The sequence below is a fragment of the Triticum aestivum genome, chromosome 1B, assembly GCF_018294505.1.
Source record: "Triticum aestivum cultivar Chinese Spring chromosome 1B, IWGSC CS RefSeq v2.1, whole genome shotgun sequence".
In the NCBI taxonomy this organism is placed as follows: Eukaryota; Viridiplantae; Streptophyta; class Magnoliopsida; order Poales; family Poaceae; genus Triticum; species Triticum aestivum.
This window is the reverse complement of record NC_057795.1, coordinates 633992051-634004805: the sequence shown is the minus strand read 5'-3', so window position 1 is coordinate 634004805 and position 12755 is coordinate 633992051.

Sequence of the window (12755 nt, the reverse complement as noted above, 5' to 3'; positions counted from 1 at the left end):
TTGCTTCTTTCCGGTTTGCTTCTCTTGTTAGCTTCGGTTTCATTCCGGAGTTGTGACGATCCGTTCGACTACATCCGTTTGTCTTCTTCATGGACTCGTTCTTCTTCCTTGCGAGATTTCAGGCAAGATGACCATTACCCTCGATATCACTTCTATCTTTGCTTGCTAGTAGCTCCATTCTATCACTATGTTGCGCTACCTATCACTTGTTTACCATGCCTCCCATATTGCCATGTCAGCCTCTAACCTTTTTCACCCTTCCTAGCAAACCATTGATTGGCTATGTTACCGCTTTGCTCAACCCCTCTTATAGCATTGTTAGTTGTAGGTGAAGTTGAAGATTGCTCCATGATGGACAGGATTATGTTGGGATATCACAATATCTCTTATTTAATTAATGCATCTATATACTTGGTAAAGGGTGGAAGGCTCGGCCTTATGCCTGGTGTTTTGTTCCACTCTTGCCGCCCTAGTTTCCTTTATACCGGTGTTATGTTCCTTGATTTTGCGTTCCTTATGCGGTTGGGTGATTTATGGGACCCCCTTGATAGTTCGCTTTGAATAAAACTCCTCCAGCAAGGCCCAACCTTGGTTTTAACATTTGCCACCTAACCCTTTTTCCCTTGGGTTCTGCAGACTCAAGGGTCATCTTTATTTAACCCCCCGGGCCAATGCTCCTTCGAGTGTTGGTCCAAAACGGGCAGACTGCGGGGCCACCATGGGGCAACTCGTGGGCTGGTTTTACTCGTAGACTGACCTATCCGGTGTGCCCTGAGAATGAGATATGTGCAGCTCCTATCGGGATTTGTCGGCACATCGGGCGGCTTTGCTGGTCTTGTTTTACCATTGTCAAAATGTCTTGTAAACCGGGATTCCGAGACTGATCGGGTCTTCCTGGGAGAAGGAATATCCTTCGTTGACCGTGAGAGCTTGTGATGGGATAAGTTGGGACACCCCTGCAGGGTATAAACTTTCGAGAGCCATGCCCGCGGTTATGTGGCAGATGGGAATTTGTTAATATCCGGTTGTAGAGAACTTGACACCAGATTCGAATTAAAATGCATCAACCGCGTGTGTAGCCGTGATGGTCTCTATTCGGCGGAGTATGGGAAGTGAACACGGTTTTGGGTTATGTTTGACGTAAGTAGGAGTTCAGGATCACTTCTTGATCACTTCTAGCTTCTCGACCGTTCTGTTGCTTCTCTTCTCGCTCTTATTTGCGTATGTTAGCCACCATATATGCTTAGTGCTTGCTGCTACTCCACCTCATTACCACTTCCTACCCATAAGCTTAAATAGTCTTGATCTCGCGGGTTTTGAGATTGCTGAGTCCTCGTGACTCACTAGATACTATCACAACAGTTGCAGGTGCCGATGATACCAGTGCAGGTGATGCAACCGAGCTCAGATGGGAGCTGAACGAAGATCTTGGTCATTGCTATGTTTCTTTTCATGTTGATCAGTAGTGGAGCCCAGTTGGGACGATCGGGGATCTAGCAGTTGGGTTATCTTCTTTTCTTTTGGCTTCGTCCGTAGTCGGACTATGTGTGTACTCTGAATGATGTATGAATTATATGTGCATTGTGTGAAGTGGCAATTGTAAGCCAACTCTTTATCCCATTCTTGTTCATTACATGGGATTGTGTGAAGATGACCCTTCTTGCGACAAAACCACCATGTGGTTATGCCTCTAAGCCATGCTTCGACACGTGGGAGATATAGCCGCATCGTGGGTGTTACACTACCCTCCCGTGGCAGCGGGGTCCTAATGGAAACTAAGGGATATTAAGGCCTCCTTTTAATACAGTACCGGACCAAAGCATTAACACATAGTGAATACATGAACTCCTCAAACTACGGTCATCACTGAGAAGTATCCCGATTATTGTCACTTCGGGGTTGTCGGATCATAACACATATTAGGTGACTATAGACTTGCAAGATAGGATCAAGAACTCACATATATTCATGAAAACATAATAGGTTCAGATCTGAAATCATGGCACTCGGGCCCTAGTGACAAGCATTAAGCATAGCAAAGTCATAACAACATCAATCTCAGAACATAATGGATACTAGGGATCAAACGCTAACAAAACTAACTTGATTACATGGTAAATCTCATCTAACCCATCATCGTCCGGCAAGGTTATGATGGAATTACTCACGCACGGCGGTGAGCATCATGAAATTGGTGATGGAGGATGGTTGATGATGATGATGGTGATGAATCCCCCTCTCCAGAGCCCCGAACGGACTACAAATCATCCCTCCCGAGAGAGATTAGGGCTTGGAAGCGGCTCCGTGTCATAAAACGCAATGAAACTTTCTCTCTGATTTTTTTCTACGCGAAACGGAATATATAGAGTTGAAATTGAGGTCGGCGGAGCGGCAGGGGGCCCACGAGATAGGGGGCGCACCCAGGGGGAGGGGGAGCGTCCCCCACCCTCGTGGACAGGGTGTGGGCCCCCTGGCCTTGATTCTTTCACCAGTATTTTTTATATTTTCTAAAAGTTATCTCCGAGGATTTTCAGGTCATTCCGAGAACTTTTGTTTTCTGCACAATAAATAACACCATAGAATTTCTGCTGAAAACAGCGTCAGTCCGGGTTAGTTTCATTCAAATCATGAAAATTAGAGTCCAAATTAAGGGCAAAAGTGTTTGGAAAAGTAGATACGTTGCAGACGTATCAACTCCCCCAAGCTTAAACCTTTGCTTGTCCTCAAGCAATTCAGTTGATAAACCGAAAGTGATAAAGAAAAACTTTTACAAACTCTGTTTTCTCTTGTTGTTGTAAATATGTAAAGCCTACATTCAAGTTTTCAGCAAAGATTATGAACTAACCATATTCACAATAACACTTAGGTATCATGTTTACTCATATCAATGGCATAATCATCTAGCGAGCAATAATAATAAATCTCGGATGACAACACTTTCTCAAAACAATCATAATACGATATAACAAGATGGTATCTCGCTAGCCCTTTCTGACACTGCGAAACATAAATGCAGAGCACCTTTAAATATCAAGGACTGACTAAACATTGTAATTCATGGTAAAAGAGATCCAGTCAAGTTATACCCAATATAAACTAATAGTAATGAATGCAAATGATAGTGTGCTCTCCAGTGGGTGATTTTTAATAAGAAGGTGATGACTCAACATAAAAGTAAATAGATAGGCCCTTCGCAGAGGGAAGCAGGGATTTGTAGAGGTGCCAGAGCTCGATTTTAAAATAGAGATGAATAACATTTTGAGCGGTATACTTTCACTGTCAACGCAACAAATATGAGATCTCGATATCTTCCATCCTACATACATTATAGGCGGTTCCCAAACAGAATGGTAAAGTTTATACTCCCCCACCACCAACAAGCATCAATCCATGGCTTGCTCGAAACAACGAGTGCCTCCAACTAGCAACAGCACTGGGGGGATTTTGTTTAATTATTTCGATTTTCTTTGATCTTTTTGATCATGGGACTGGGCATCCTGGTTACCAGCCATTTTCTCGTGAATGAGGAGCGGAGTCCACTCCTCTTGAGAATAACCCACCTAGCATGGAAGATACAGACAGCCCTAGTTGATACATGATATGCTCGAGCATACAAAACAGAATTTCATTTAAAGGTTTTGAATTTGGGACATACAAGTTTACTTGGAACGGCAGGTAAATACCGCATATAGGAAGGTATGGTGGACTCATATGGAATAACTTTGGGGTTTATGGAGTTTGGATGCACAAGCAGTATTCCCACTTAGTACAGGTGAAGGCTAGCAAAAGACTAGGAAGCGACCAACTAAGAGCGACAACAGTCATGAACATGCATTAAAATTAATCAACACTGAGTGCAAGCATGAGTAGGATATAATCCACCATGAACATAAATATCGTGAAGGCTATGTTGATTTTGTTTTCAACTACATGCGTGAACATGTGCCAAGTCAAGTCACTCGAATCATTCAAAGGAGGATACCACCCTATCATACCACATCACAACCATTTTAATAGCATGTTGGCACACAAGGTAAACCATTATAAGCTCCTAGCTAATTAAGCATGGCATAAGCAACTATAATCTCTAATTGTCATTGCAAACATGATTATTCATAATAAGCTAAATCAGGAACGATGAACTCATCATATTTACAAAATCAAGAGAGGTCAAGTTCATACCAGCTTCTCTTATCTCAATCAGTCCATCATATATCGCCATTATTGCCTTTCACTTGCACGACCGAACGGTGTGTATAATAATAATAGTGCACGTGCATTGGACTAAGCTGGAATCTGCAAGCATTCAATTCAAGAGGGAAGACAAGGTAATATGGGCTCTAAGTTAAATCAACAATCATGCATATGAGAGCCACTAAACATTTTCATTATGGTCTTCTCCTCTCGACCCCCAAAGGAAAGAAAAGAAATAAAACTATTTACACGGGAAAGCTCCCAACAAGCAAAAAAGAAGAACGAGAAATCTTTTTGGGTTTTCATTTAATTACTACTACAAGCATGGAAAGTAAACTAACTAAATTTTTTTTGGTTTTCTTAAGGTTTATCAAACACACAAGAAGAAAGCTAGAAAAATAAATTAAACTAGCATGGATAGTACAATGAAAGAGTATGAGCACCGACAATAGTGTCTGAACATGAATGTATAGTCGGTGAGAAATACGTACTCCCCCAAGCTTAGGCTTTTGGCCTAAGTTGGTCTAATGCCAAGGATAGCCTGGCTAATATCCGAAGTTATAACTGGAGTCGTACTGAGATGCAGCAGCCAATGCCTCCTGAGATGCGGCATGTTGGCGAGCTGCCTCTTCTCTCCCCTCGTGTTTGGCTGCCTCCTCCCTAGTGACAACATATCTTCGTTTTGCCTGGTAATCAAAAAGGGAAGGAGCAGGGAGAGTAACATGGACAGCGCGACGTGTGTCAAAGATTAGTCGATACTGAAGGAGTTGTTCATTCCTCAAAAGAAAACGGTGCCTAGCCATAGCGTCAAAATCTAAATAAGCGGTAGGCAACTCCATATCACCCTCACGTGGAGATATACCAAGATAATTAGCAACACGGGTCGCATAAATTCCTCCAAATAAATCTCCAGATATACCATTATTATGCAACCTACGTGCAACTATTGCCCCCAAGTTGTAATCTTTATTACCTAATATAGCACTCTTGAGGACACGAAGATCAGGGACACACATGTGACATGCTTCGTCTTTACCATTAATGCATCTACCAATGAAAAGAGCAAAATAATGTATAGTAGGAAAATGAATGCTCCCTATGGTAGCTTGTGCTATATCCCTAGATTCTCCCACGGTGATACTAGCAAGAAAGTCTTTATATTCAGATTTGTGGGGTTCATTAACATTGCCCCACTTTGGGAGTTTGCAAGCAGTTGTGAAATCTTCTAGATCCATGGTATAAGATTGATCATAAATATCAAACAGGACATTCTGAGAATTACGCAAAGATGTAAATTTAAACCTTCTCATGAATGAATCAGTCAATTGGTAGTACCGAGGACACTTATCTTGTAAGAAGTCCTCAAGATCGGCATTACGCACATATGCGTCAAATTCATCCTTGATGTTTGTGTTGATCATAAACTCTTCTGACGGCCATTCACAAGGTCGCACCTCATCTTCCCTTGGTGATTCATCATCTTGCTCACGCATAGCACGCCTGGGTCCTCTCTTTGTTGAGGAACCACCTTGGTACATTTTCCTAGACATATTTCTTCCTTTGAAAAAATTTCTGAAAGTTTCTGAAATTTTTAGTAACTTCAAAATAAAAGTGAATCAAACCGAACAAGATTGATAGCAACTACTCCCACAAGTGCCTAGAGCATATATCATGCATTAGAATTAATTGGGACCTCATAAATTTGACATGGAAGCTCAAGAACAGGGTCACATATGCAGCAAAAATTTGCAATGAATAAAGCACTAGAACAAAAACTAATTGGACCAATAGAGGAGTCACATACCAAGCAACAATCTCCCAAAGCAGTTTTCTGAATGGAGCTTTGAGCAAGGAGATCGAAAATCGCAGCAAAATGAGCTAGAACTCGTGCTTGATCTGGATGGGGATTTTTTTTTGGGAGGAAGATGGAGTGTGTGGGTGCAGGAATAAGTGGAGGGGGGCACCATGGGCCCATGAGGCAGAGGGCGCGCCCTGGACCCTCGTGGCCAGGTGCATGCCCCCCTGTTGTGTTTCAGTGCCTAAAATCCTCAAATAATCCGAAAAACCGTACTAAATTTGCAGGGCATTTGGAGCACTTTTATTTTCGGGATATTTTTTTATTGCATGAATAATTCAGAAAACAGACAGATAATACTATTTTTGCTTTATTTATTCTAAATAACAGAAAGTAAAAAGAGGGTACAGAAGGTTGTGCCTTCTAGTTCCATCCATCTCATGATCATCAAAATGAATGCACTAACAAGGTTGATCAAGTTTTGTTAACAAACTCATTCCGAATAACACGGAACTGGAGAAATTTCGAATAACACTAGGTTACCTCAATGGGGATATGAACATCCCCTATAATAAGAATATCATATTTTGTCTTGACAGTAGGAAGAGGAAATTCAAAACCTCCAATAATGGCAGTTGGAATTTTTCCAATAGAATTGATGCTATGAACTTGAGGTTGTTTCCTCGGAAAGTGTACCGTATGCTCATTACCATTAACATGAAAAGTGACATTGCCTTTGTTGCAATCAATAATAGCCCCTGCAGTATTCAAAAAGTGTCTACCAAGGATAATCGACATACTATCATCCTCGGGAATATCAAGAATAACAAAGTCCGTTAAAATAGTGACATTTGCAACCACAACAGGCACATCCTCACGAATACCAACAGGTATAGCAGTTGATTTATCGGCCATTTGCAAAGATATTTCAGTAGGTGTCAACTTATTCAATTCAATTCTACGATATAAAGAGAGAGGCATAACACTAGCACCGGCTCCAAGATCACATAAAGCAGTTTTAACATAGTTTCGTGTAATGGAGCATGGTATAGTTGGTACTCCTAGGTCTCCAAGTTTCATTGGTATTCCACCTTTAAAAGTGTAATTAGCAAGCATGGTGGAAATTTTAGCTTCCGGTATCTTTCTTTTATTTGTAATGATATCCTTCATATATTTAGCATAAGGGTTTACTTTAAGCATATCAGTTAAGCGCATACGTAAGAAGATAGGTCTAATCATTTTAGAAAGCGCTCAAAATCCTCATCATCCTTTGTCTTGGATGGTTTAGGAGGAAAGGGCATGGGTTTCTGAACCCATGGTTCTCTTTCTGTATCGTGCTTCCTAGCAACAAAATCTCTCTTATCATAATGTGATTCTTTGATTATGGGTTATCAATATCAACAGCAGGTTCAATCTCTACATCATTATTATTGCTAGGTTGAGCATCAACATGAACATTATCATTAACATTATCACTCAGTACATGTTCATCACCTGATTGTGTTTCAACGTCAGAAATAGAAATATCATTGGGATTCTCAGGTGTGTCTATAACAGGTTCACTAGAAGCATGCAAAGTCCTATCGTTTTTCTTCTTCTTTCTAGAAGGACGAGGTGCATCTACATTATTTCTCTGAGAATCTTGCTCAATTCTCTTAGGGGCCTTCAGGATACAAAGGTTCCTGAGTCATTCTACCAGTTCTAGTAGCCACTCTAACAGCAAAATCATGTTTATTATTTAATTCATCAAGCAAATCACTTTGAGCTTTAAGTATTTGTTCAACTAGAGTGGTAACCATAGAAGCATATTTGCTAATTAGTTTAAGTTCACCTTTAACTCTAGCCATATAATCACTCAAGCGTCCTATCATGAAAGCATTACTCTTTAATTCTCTACCAACATAAGCATTAAAACTTTCTTGTCTAGCCATAAAGTCATCAAATTCATATAAACATTGGCTATGAAATTTAGTAGACGGGATTTCAACTTTATCATATCTATAGAGAGAATTTACCTTTACTACCTGTGTCGGGTTATCAAGACAATGTGTTTCTTCAATAGGCGGTATATTAAGACCATGTATTTCTTCAATAAGAGGTTAATTCTTAACATCTTCAGCTTTAATACCTTTTTCTTTCATTGATTTCTTTGCCTCTTGCATATCTTCCGGACTAAGAAATAAAACTCCCCTCTTCTTCGGAGTTGGTTTAGGAATAGTTTAGGAGTTGGCTCAATTGGCTCAGGAATTGGCTCAGGAAGAGTCCAATTATTTTCATTAGTCAACATATTATTCAATAGTAATTCAGCTTGGTCGACTGTTCTTTCCCTGAAAACACAACCAGCACAACTATCCAAGTGGTCCTTCGAAGCATCGGTTAGTCCATTATAAAAGACATCAAGTATTTCATTTTTCTTAAGAGGATGATTAGGCAAAGCATTAAGTAATCGGAGAAGCCTCCCCCAATCTTGTGGGAGACTCTCTTCTTCGATTTGCACAAAATTATATATTTCCCGCAAGGCAGCTTGTTTCTTATGAGCAGGGAAATATTTAGCAGAGAAGTAATAGATCATATCTTGAGGACTACGCACACAACTAGGATCAAGAGAATTAAACCAAGTTTTAGCATCACCCTTTAATGAGAATGGAAATATCTTAAGGATATAATAATAGCGAGACTTCTCATCATTAGTAAACAGGGTGTCTATATCATTCAACTTAGTAAGATGTGCCACACTAGTTTCGGATTCATAGCCATAAAAAGGATCAGATTCAACCAAAGTAATTATCTCAGGATCAACAGAAAATTCATAATCCTTATCAGTAAAAAAGATAGGTGAAGTAGCAAAAGCAGGGTCATATTTCATTCTAGCATTCAGAGTTTTATGTTTAAGTTTAGCTAGTAATTTCTTAAGATCTTGCAAGCAAGAAGATTTCTAGCAGTTTCTTCATCCATAACATAACCCTCGGGAACAACAGGCAATTCATACTTAGGGGGAGAACTTTCATCGATAATTTCATCTTTAATAATTTCATTCTCTCTAACCCTAGCAAGTTGTTCATCAAGAAATTCACCTAATGGCAAAGTAGTATCAAGCACAGAAGTAGTTTCATCATAAGTATCATGCATAGCAGAAGTGGCATCATCAATAACATGCGACATATCAGAATTCAAAGCAGTAGCAGGTTTAGGTGTCACAAGTTTACTCAAAACAGAAGGAGAATCTAGTCAGAGCTAGATGGCAGTTCCTTGCCTCCCCTCGTAGTTGAGGAAAAATCTTAGTTCTTTCGTCTTTCAAGTTCTTCATAGTGATCAGCAGATATAAATCCCAAGTGACTCAAAGAATAGAGCTATGCTCCCTGGCAATGGCGCCAGAAAATAGTCTTGATAACCCACAAGTATAGGGGATCGCAACAGTTTTCGAGGGTAGAGTATTCAACCCAAATTTATTGATTCGACACAAGGGGAGCCAAAGAATATTCTCAAGTATTAGCAGTTGAGTTGTCAATTCAACCACACCTGGATAACTTAGTATCTGCAGCAAGGTATTTAGTAGCAAAGTAGTATGATAGTAATGGTAACAGTGATAAAAGTAACGGTAGCAGTTTTGTAGTGATTGTAACAATAGCAACGGAAAAGTAAATAAGCAAAGCACAATATGTGAAAAGCTCGTAGGCATTGGATCAGTGATGGATGATTATGTCGGATGTGATTCCTCATGTAATAGTTATAACATAGGGTGACACAGAACTAGCTCCAGTTCATCAATGTAATATAGGCATGTATTCCAAATATAGTCATACATGCTTATGGAAAAGAACTTGCATGACATCTTTTGTCCTACCCTCCCGTGGCAGTGGGGTCCTAATTGAAACTAAGGGATATTAAAGCCTCCTTTTAATAGAGTACCGGACCAAAGCATTAACACATAGTGTATACATGAACTCCTCAAACTACGGTCATCACCGAGAAGTATCCCGATTATTGTCACTTCGGGGTTGTCGGATCATAACACATAATAGGTGACTATAGACTTGCAAGATAGGATCAAGAACTCACATATATGCATGAAAACATAATAGGTTCAGATCTGAAATCATGGCACTCGGGCCCTAGTGACAAGCATTAAGCATACCAAAGTCATAGCAACATCAATCTCAGAACATAGTGGATACTAGGTATCAAACCCTAACAAAACTAACTTGATTACATGGTAAATCTCATCCAACCCATCACCGTCCAGCAAGCCTATGATGGAATTACTCACGCATGGCGGTGAGCATCATGAAATTGGTGATGGGGGATGTTTGATGATGACGATGGCGACGAATCCCCCTCTCCGGAGCCCCGAACAGACTCCAAATTAGCCCTCCCGAGAGAGATTAGGGCTTGGTGGCGGCTCCGTATCGTAAAACATGATGAAACTTTCTCTCTAATTTTTTCCTCCATGAAAAGGAATATATAGAGTTGGAATTGAGGTCGGTGGAGCAGCCGGGGGCCCACGAGAAAGGGGGCACATCCAGGGGAGGGGGCGCGCGCCCCACCCTCATGGACAGGATGTGGGCCCCCTGGCCTTGATTCTTTCGCCAGTATTTTTTATATTTTCCAAAAGTTATCTCCGTGGATTTTCAGGTCATTTCGAGAACTTTTGTTTTCTGCACAATAAATAACACCATAGCAGTTCTGCTCAAAACAGTGTCAGTCCGGGTTAGTTTCATTCAAATCATGCAAATTAGAGTCCAAAAAAAGGGCAAAAGTGTTTGGAAAAGTAGATATGTTGGAGACGTACCAGCCTCCTACTGGATTGATACCTTGGTTCTCAAAAACTGAGGGAAATGCTTACGCTACTTTGTTGCATCACCCTTTCCTCTTCAAGGGAAAACCAACGCAGTGCTCAAGAGGTCGCAAGAAGGATTTCTGGCGCCGTTGGGGCGGAGGTCTTCGCTCAAGTCAAGACATACCAAGTACCCATCACAAACTCATCTCCCACGCATTACATTATTTGCCATTTGCCTCTCATTTTCCTCTCCCCCACTTCACCCTTGCCGTTTTATTCGCCCTCTCTTTCCCGTTCTCCTCTCTCTTTCGCTTGCCTTTTGTGTGCTCGTGTGTAAGATCGTTTATATTGTCATCATGGCTAGTCCTCCTATCCTCGTAATTACTCCCGAGCATGAAGTTCTCAATTTTAAACAAAGGGGGGGAATCTAAAAGATTCTTGGCATAGAATTTGCAATGCTCAAAATAGATCTACTAGGAAGATCTCTACTTCCGTTCTTCTTCGCAATTTTTATGTAGGCATTACTCCTTGGAATAGATGCATCCTTGATACCATTACTGGAGGGGATTTCTTGGGTAGCCATACTTTTGATGCTGATAATGCTATGTTAGATTTGTTTGGCCCACCAACTCTTTTGGTTAATGGAACTGTTTTAACTTTGGAACATGTGATGCAAAGGCTTGAAATTATTGAAAATAAAGTTGCCACTGTTGAGTTGATTGAAAATTTGGATAAAAATATCCATAACCAAATTACCCAATATGGATCTAGGGTTTGAGTTACTTTGAAATTTTTTAAAAATAAAGAACCTACAGTTAACGAAAGAATAGATCTAGATTCTACAAGAATCGGTAAACTTGAGGATATTATTACCAACTTAGGGTCGGCCTTTTAATCCGTGAAAAATACTCCAACCCCTCCTAACAAAACTGCCAAATTTATTTATGTTCCTAAAAATAAGGGTGAATCTTCTAGTAAGGAAAATGTGGATCTTAAATCAATAAGTGTTCACCCCAATTGTCTCTCTATCATAAAGGAACCTTTTGCTTCAAATGAATTTCTTGATTTCTTGCCTAGGAGTTTAATCATTGCTAAAAATAAAGAAACTCATAAAAGTTATAAGTGCTCTATTGAAGATTAGAATGCCAAAGATGGCAATACACAGATCTATTCTCGCTTTTTTGCCTAGCTACGGGCGTTAAACGACAGCGCTTGTTGGCAGGCAACCCAATTTATTTTTGTTTCTTGCTTTTTGCTTCTGTTTAGTAATAAATAATTCATCTAGCTTCTGTTTAGATGTGGTTTTATGTTTTAATTAGTGTTTGTGCCAAGTAGGACCTATAGGATAACCTACGGTGATACTTAATTTGATTTTGCTGAAAAATAGATACTTTTGCGCGAACAAGAATAATTTTAATAAATCACAGAAACGTGCTTTTGCGTTGATTCTTTTTGCAGTAGATCAATAGACAAATTTCCCTGGACTTCCTATTTTGGTAGGATATTTAGAATTCCATAAGTATTCGAAAGTTACAGATTGCTACAGGCTGTTCTGTTTTTGACAGATTCTGTTTTTCGTGTGTTGTTTGCTTATTTTGATGCACCTATGGCTAGTATCGGGGGGTATGAACCATAGAGAAGTCAGAATACAGTAGGTTTAACACCAATATAAATAAATAATGAGTTCATTGCAGTATCTTATGTGGTGGTTTTTCTTTCTTGCACTAACGGAGCTTATGAGATTTCCTGTTGAGTTTTGTGTTGTGAAGTTTTCAAGTTTTGGGTAAAGATTTGATGGACTATGGAATAAGGAGTGGCAAGAGCCTAAGCTTGGGGATGCCCATGGCACCCCAAGATATTGAAGGACCACCAAAAGCCTAAGCTTGGGATGCCCCGGAAGGCATCCCCTCTTTCGTCTTTGTTTATCGGTAACTTTACTTGGAGCTATATTTTTATTCGCCACACGATATGTGTTTTGCTTGGAGCGTA